Source organism: Bos grunniens, chromosome 19 (assembly GCF_055505025.1).
Source record: "Bos grunniens cultivar Pamir isolate PY7600 chromosome 19, Bosgru_T2T1.0, whole genome shotgun sequence".
NCBI lineage: Eukaryota > Metazoa > Chordata > Mammalia > Artiodactyla > Bovidae > Bos > Bos grunniens.
Window position 1 is genome coordinate 30,270,709 of NC_141183.1, and position 8,302 is coordinate 30,279,010.

Consider the following 8,302-nt stretch of genomic DNA (forward strand, 5'->3'; position numbering starts at 1 on the left):
GAAGGAGAGGATGGGATGAACTGAGAGAATAGCATGGAAACATACATATTACCATGTGTAAAATAGCAAATGGGAATTTGTTGTGTGACACAAGGAGCTCAACTCAGTGCTCTGTGACAACCTAGAGGGATGGGATGGAGTGGGAGTGGGAGGGAGGCTCAGGAGGGAGGGGACACATGTATACCTGTGGCTGATTCATGTTGATGTGTGGCAGAAACCAACAAAACATTGTAAAGCAATTGTCCTCCAATGAAGAAAAGCAATGTATGTATAGTAACATCGCTGTACTGTACACTGAAGTATTTGTTGAGAGGATGTTGTCTTTAACCATTAATAAGAATAATCAAAGCGCTGTCCTTCCCCAGTCTTAGGGAAAGTCTCCCCCCCTGCACTCTTCTTATCTGGAACCAGCTTCTTTCCCCTCCCCCATCTGTGGAAACTGCACTTAATTCATTGATGTGCTTCTCCCTGGGGACCAAGTCCTGGGTGGGCGCTTCATCAGGTGCCCCCCAGTATTCCGAGAAACCGCTAACTGCCCTCCCTGCTTCCCTCCCCAGGGAGTGCCTAGGCTGGCCCTTTCTCACGAGTTGGGAACAGAGGAAATGGCCTTTTCCCTCTTCAGAGTTGCCTCCAGTTTGTGGTTTGTTTATGTGATAAATGCTCGAGTGTGTGTTGTGCACTGGGGTGGGCTCTGGAGACAAGATAGCAAACAGGAAGGACGGGGACCCCGCCTCAGGGAGTTTACTTCCCAGCAAACAAAGAAGGTAACTTCAGAAGGTGTCCAATGCTGTGATGAAAATAAACAGAGGGACCTGGCGATCTGGGAGGTGCCCCAAGGAGGTCCCTCTGAAGAGAGGATGCTCGTCTTGAGATGTGAGGAGAATGGAGGCAGGAGGAATGGCACTCCAGGAAGACCTAACAGTTTGTGCAAAGGTCCTGGGTAGAAAAGAGAGGCATGTCTAAAGAACAGAGGAGGCTGGTGGGAACGAGGGGAGAGTGGACTGGAGGAAAGTGAAGATGTAGCTGGAAGGGGTGTGTGCAGGGCCTCCTGGAGCAAGTTGGAGCAGGAAATGGTTAGCTACTAACAGACAAGGAAGGAACAACAGCTTGGAGGACATCCTTGGGTTCTCGCCCAGGTCTGTTACCTGCTACTTGCACGACTCCAAGTCAAGGGTTTTCAAACTTGGGCATGCATCTGAGTCAAGGGGTGGGTGAGGGGAGGGTTGTGACAACACCCAGCTGGGCCTCATGCCAGAGTGTCTGATTCGGTGGGTCCAAGTGGGGCCCACATGTATGTGCTGATCAAGTTCCCAGGTGATGCTGCTACTGCAGGTCCTTGGACCACTTTGAAAATCATGTTCTTAAAAAAAAAAGAAAAGAAAATCATGTTCTAAGCAAAATACTGATTCTGAGTCTTTTTCTTCACCTGTAAAATTGCACTTCTCTGAACTTAGCAGTTGCCAGAGAGGACTGAGGGTGGAGGGAGGGAGAGTTAGAGAGTTCAGGATGGACATCTTCATACTCTGCTATGTTTAAAATGGATAACCAATAAGTACCTATTGCATAGCACAAGGAACTCTGTTGATGTTACGTGGCAGCCTGGATGGGAGGGGACTTTGGGGGAGAGTGGATACATGTGTATCTATGGCTGAGTCCCTTTGCTGTGCATCTGAAACTATCACAACATTGTTAATCGGCTATATTCCAGTACAAAATAAAAAATTTAAAAAAAATTAAAAAAAATTTTTTAAAGTTTTTTAAAAATTGCCCTTTTCTCCTGGTTGATGTCATTATCAAATGAGATAAAACCTTTTGTAAAAATAAAAAAGACACAAAGAGGGAAAAATCAACTTAACTTTAATAATAACCAGTGTGTGTTTCCTTCACAATTTACAAAGAATGCTCACATGTAACACCAGCAGCGGGTGCCTTGGGAGCCATGGCAGTTTTATTTTCTCTACCGGAAGGCTGGCTGACTCTCGGACCATGTACATGTTTGAATCTCACTGCTGCTGGAAGGACAGACACCTGCTTTGCCCTTCTTAGGAGAGACCTTGGGATGCGCCCCCCATTGTTCACTCCACAGACGGAGGCTTGATGATCTCCTGTGTCTGTGGTTATTTTTGTTAACCATCATCTCCTCCCACTCCTCCTCAAGAAAGGCGTCCTGTGAGTCATCCAGAGGCCCGGGAGGAAGCCATTGGTTGCTCGGCTGGTTTCTGGCCATCAAGGGACAGACAGGAGGAGTGGTTGAGGTCTCCTTGACCTTTGAAGGAAAAACTCCATCAATTCATAGACTCCCAGAAAGTCAGCCTCTAGGACAAGTGTCTATTATATACCCTTGGAGTATTTTTATTTGTACTCATTCACAGAGTCAACAAATATGTTGACTATCTGCTACAAAGCAGGCTGAGGATACAGCCACGACAAAACAACAAAGCGGCCCTTTTGTGGAGTTTGTGTGTGTGAGATCCATCCATGGAATGCATACTGAAAGCCTACTATGTGATAGCCATCTATGGAATGCATACTGAAAGCCTATCATGTGTCATGAAATTTATAGTCCATCAGGGAAGACAGACTTGTAATCAGATAAATGCAGTGAAGTGTAATAGGGCTTGTGATGGTGATAAACACAGGGTGGGGACAATGAGTCATAAGGGGGAAGAGGGCCCCGAGGAGGCGTCCCCATAAACTGGTTATTAAAGGCGACTGACTAAGGGGAGGCATTCTGTAGAGAGGAAGCGGCTATAGCTTGGCACATGGGGCACGTGCCAATGGTTCTACAGATTTGGGATACAGCGTGCCCGGGATAGAGCAGAGGCTGGGAAGGGTGGCAGGGGTCTGGCCACAAATGGCCTTAGGTGACCTGGACATGGGGCTTAATCCTGCACTAAGGGTATTGAAGTGTTAAAAAGCTCAGGGCGGAGAGGGAACAGTGACAGGGCTAAGCTGCGTGGGGTGATTATTCTGGAGAACGTGTGGGGGGAGCCACTGGGTGCAGAACTGGGGGTGAGGAGAGGAGGCTGGGCTCACAGATGGAAACAGGGATGCAGGATGCAACGGGGCCAGGAGAGGCAGGTCAGAGAGGGACGATGAGGATGCAGAATGGACAAGGTTGGTCACAAGCTGGAAGAGGGGAAGGAAGATGCCGAGTGGAAGAGAAGCAGCTAGAGGAGCAAGAATGTGGGGAAGAAATGACTTCTGTCCTGCACATGCTGAGTCTGAGACGCATGTTGGCACAGCACAAGATCTAACCAGAGTGTGAGGTTGAGAACCCCACACTGAGCAGTAACTGAACCCAAGTGAGTTTGGGGATGAGGGCAAGGACAAGCAGACCAGTGGGCACTGCGTCCTTTAACACACTGGAGGAGGGGGTAAACTTTGAGGGGAACTCGGAGGAGATGTCAGAGGAAGACAGCAAAGGAGGAAGAAACAGGGTCTTGGATGACTGCTGTGGAAGTCAAGGACAGAGAAAGTTCCAGAAAGAGCAGTCAGTGGTGACAAATGCTGAAGAACAGGTCACTGGAAGGACTTGAAAGTTTGATTTCAAGAGAGTGAATGGAGACCCTGCCAAGAAATAAAAATGTATGGAATGAATGGAAAAAACTTGGGAGATGAGACTCTGAACACCATCTCCAAAGGGCAATCACTGTTATATGGATTCACAACTTTCTAATTTTGACTCTTCTGTTTGTACCAGAAATCTCCATCTTATAGGCGACCAGAGAAATAAATAAAACAGAACTACAAAAACATGGGAAATTACACTTGAAAACACACTTTCAGGTCTCAGAGACTTCAAGGAACTTCTCTACAAGGGGTGATGCAAACAGGAGCAGATTCCACGAAGTGCCTGCAGACAGTTCAGTCATCACACACAGAGGACAAGTGGAATGCCCCTCAGCAAAGCCCCACACGCCCAAGCTTTGGCAGAAGCAATGCTCTCTTGCACACATCACGTCTGGCACCTGGCTGGGTGAGGACACAGCAGGAACCAAGACAGACAAGATCCCGGCCCCCAGAGGCTTGCATTCTAGTAGGAGGGATAGACAATAAACAAGTAAACAGATAAACCAAGTAACCAGAGTGGGATAAATGTTATGAATGAAATAAACTAGGATGAGCCAGTAGAAACAGGAGAGGATTGCTTGAGACAGATGGTAGTCAGTTTATCTTGCTGAAAAATTTCCAACTTTAGTCACATAGCAGACTTCACGTGCCATCATATTTTATGATTGATCACATCTTGCACTGTTCTAATTGTCTCCTGTTGCATTTCAGACAACCCTAACTGGCAGTGGTAGGGGTTGGGGGTGAAGATGTGAGGAAAATAATTCTGTGATACGTTCCCTGTGCTTACACCCTGATCCCTGGCTGAGCATCATGGGTGGGGACAAAGATGGGTCACTGGGAAGATGAGTGGATCTCCACTGACTAGAATGCTTGTATGGGATTGTTTATGTGGGGGCAGCCCCATATCTCACTGCTTCCCAAACACATCCCAGCTCCAGCCATAGCATGAATGCTCAACCCAAGACCCTCCTGGAGTTTTTCAAAATGTGTATATGAGTTCGAGGATGAATAAACCTTTTCCATCCTGTGTGAAGAGGCTTGACTGCAGAAATCCAAAACTAAGCCAACTCCCTAGAACAGCGGAGGCAGGAGGTGGAGGAGGTGAGTCCCGCTGCTCCAGGTGTCCCGGGGGCAGGTCCACTTGCTGCTTTTCTTGAGGTTTGGTTACTTGAGCTGCCTCTTCCTTCTGCTGCCTAAGCTGGTCCCAGTTGAAGTTCTGCCACTGTGAACTCAAGTGCCCCAACTGTTATGATGCAGCTGAATCACACAGAGCTGGGCTCAAACCCCCACAGATTTTGGAGCTGAGGCTGTGCTGAGCAAGGCAGGAGCCCCAGCAGTGGGCTTTGACAGGTGCTGCCCACCCCCCCACCCCGTTGCGGGAGTGGGGGTGGGGTGCCCACACTAACCCCAAGGCAAAGATTCATTCAGAGGTCTCGTCTCCCTAAGGCTCCTAGGGCCAAAATGGACTTTTAGGGGAATGTGTGCTTTTAGCTAGGATGAGCTCAGCTGCTGCGACAAACAGACCTAAAGATGCTTATTGACTCAAACACAACAGAAACGTCTCAGTCACATAACAGACTCCAGTGTGTGCTTTTAGCGACAGTGGCTCTCTCCCATATAGTGATTCAGGGAACCAGGATCCAAACTGAGGCTCCAGCATAGCTTGGCTGTCATTTACATCTTGCCAGCAGAAGGGGGATTGGAGAAGGAAATGGCAACCCACTCTGGTATTCTTGCCTGGAGAATCCCAGGGACGGGGGAGCCTGGTGGGCTGCCGTCTATGGGGTCTCACAGAGTCGGACTCGACTGAAGCGACTTAGCAGCAGCTGCAAAAGGGGGAGGGATAGCGCTACAGGTGCTGTTCTATTGGTGAGAATCAATCACATGACCACACTGAACTGCAAAGGGGGCTGGGAAATGTAGTCCAGTCTTGCACCTTGCTATAACTCCCATTGCTACCAAAGGGGAGTATGATTTTGGTGGGCAGAAAAGTTTGACTTTCTGAGAGGACCAAATGGGAGGCACTCAAGTGTTTTTAATCTTGACAATGTTGACATTTTAACTGGATACTTCTTTGAGGGTGGGAGGGAGGCTCCCTGTGCAGTGTAGAACATTTAGTAGCCTCCCTCCACCCACTTCTAGTCATGACATCAAAAATGTCTGGAGACATTGCCATCGGTCCCTGGGGCATAAAGTCATCCCTAGTCGAGAATCACTGCTCCAGACACTGACAGCAATGTCAGAGTGTTTGTCAACCAGGGATGAAAGGCAGCAAAATTACCTGCTCTCCTCTCACTTGTCACTTGGAGATTCTGTAGTGGCTTAGACAGTAAAGAATCTGCCTGTAATGCAGGAGACACGAGTTTGATCCTTGGCTTGGGAGGATCCCCTGATGGAGGGGGCAAGCTTCTCCAGTACTCTTGCCTAGAGCATCCCATGGACAGAGGAGCCTGGCAGGCTACAATCCATGGAGTCCCAAAGAGTTGGATATGACTGAGTAACTAACACTTTCACTTTCTTCATTTGTCATTTGGGAAGCTCATGGTGTGGATGCTAGTTTTTGCTCCTGACATTGACAGATTAGCTGAGGTGCTGACTTGAAGTTTCAAAGAGAACAAAGTGATATGGACCCCAACTCTCAGACTCTCAAGTGCATGATGGGAACAACGTTAGAACATGCAGGTGCCTCGTGCATAGCCAGGCAGCCTGCAAAAGAGATGCTCTACGGCTTTCACTCAATTCAAAACCCAAAGGGCACTGACTTGTTTGCAACAAACAGATTTTCTGAATTATTTGGTGCCGATTCCCTAAAATCTCTGGGACAAATAAGATTTGTTTGATACCTTTCCTAACATGAGGCAAATTTGTAAGCACCTAGTGAGTTGTTCTGAATGGACTTGGTGAACTAGGACTGGGCAGACCCCTAGAACGTGTTTGTTTGCAGGAAGTGGGCTGCAGGGAGGATTTCTAGCAGCTTGTTTTATACCAGAAGTACTACCATCCAGCAAAGCATTAGGCTGCCAACAGTCTGCTTTCTCTCTTAGAAACCCAACAGTGCTGCTCTGACTTCACAGGAAACATTTTCTGGCTGTAGCTGATGGGGATTCCTTCATATCCCACGGAGAACTTCGGGTTGTAGTCCCCGACAATGAGGTCTAGATTGGTGTGTAGCTTCCAGCGTAAAAATATTAGTTTCTTGATTCACTGGGAACATGCACCCTCTTGAACATTAAGTAAAACTAGTTATGTAAGTCTTTTATTTGAAAGCTACTTGAAATGAATACAAGTCATAATCAATAAAGCTCAGTTTGAAACACTGCCGAGAAAAAGGAAGAGAGAAACATTTTCTCTGCCCCTGGAGCTGCACAAAGTAACAAGTTTATGTTAGACTGAGGTTTGTGTGCAAATAACTCAGTAGTCCTTCTGAGGATGAGCAATTTGGGTCTGAATAAGTGTTTGATGTCTCACAAATCCATGCGGATCATTCTCTCTGAGCAGGCTTGAAAACACTAGACTTTTCGGCTTTTTACCAGTTGCTATTTAGTCTGCAGGGTTTCCCTGGTGGCTCAGATGGTATAGAATCTGACTGCAATGCAGGAGAAATAACAATGAAAAACCGAGTAACAAATCTGGCGCTGCTGAGGGGTGGTTCTCCAGAGCCCAGAGCCCTCTGTGGTCCGGTCTTTGCCTTGTTCTTGAGCCTTGTCTGCTGGCGTGGTCTTGCCTCCTTGGACACCTCGAGCCCAGGAGAACCAAGCACATGGCCACCCATGCACCAGGACCCCAGTGCCCAGATTTCTCTCCACCTCCCATCCCAAATCCCAGAGCTTGACGGCCATGTTGTCAAGTTTCAGGATTCAGGTCACACGCGAGGCTATCCAGAAAGGCTTTTTGACTTTCACTGGTCTCTCAAGAAGAGCTGGCCAGTTGTTCCTGGTGCCCCTCAAGTCGCTGACCGGCCTTTACCACCCAGGACACGCTGTGCAGATGCCTCACCCCTGCTGGACTGCAAGCTCTGAGGGCAGGGCCTGAGTCTCATTCCTCTTGGGAGCAGCAGTCCCAGCACAGAATCTGGAGAAGATTTGATCAGTAAGAGCGATCAAAGAAACAAACAGTCATTTTATAGCAAATGTTATATGATTCTCCTTGCTTTTAAAATTGTGGTAAGACACACAGAACATAACATTTACCATCTTCACCTCTTTTAATTGTATGGTTCCATGGTGGTCGGTATGTTCACAGTCTTGTGCAACCATCAGTATCGTGTGTGCCCAGAGTTCCTCCATCTTCTCAAACTGAAAGTCTACCCATTAAACACTAACTCCCCTTCCCCTCTTCGCTCAGCCCCAATACCTGCCCTTTGACTCCCTGTCGCTATGAATTAGATAGAGAGGTCAAACATTCTAGGTAGCTCAGCCGGTAAAGAATCCGACTGCAACACAGGAGACTCCAGTTCAATTTCTGGGTTGGGAAGATCTGCTAGACAAGGGATAGGCTACCCACTCCAGTATTCTTGGGCTTCCCTGGTGGCTCACAGGATAAAGAATTCACCTGCAATGCAGGAGACCTGGGTTCAATCCCTGGGTTGGGAAGACTCCCTGGAGGAAATCGTGGCAACCCACTCCAGTATTCTTGTCTGGAGAATCCCCACAGACAGAGGAGCCTGGTGGGCTACAGTCCATGGGGTCACAAAGAGTCACACACAACTGAGCGACTAAGCACACAG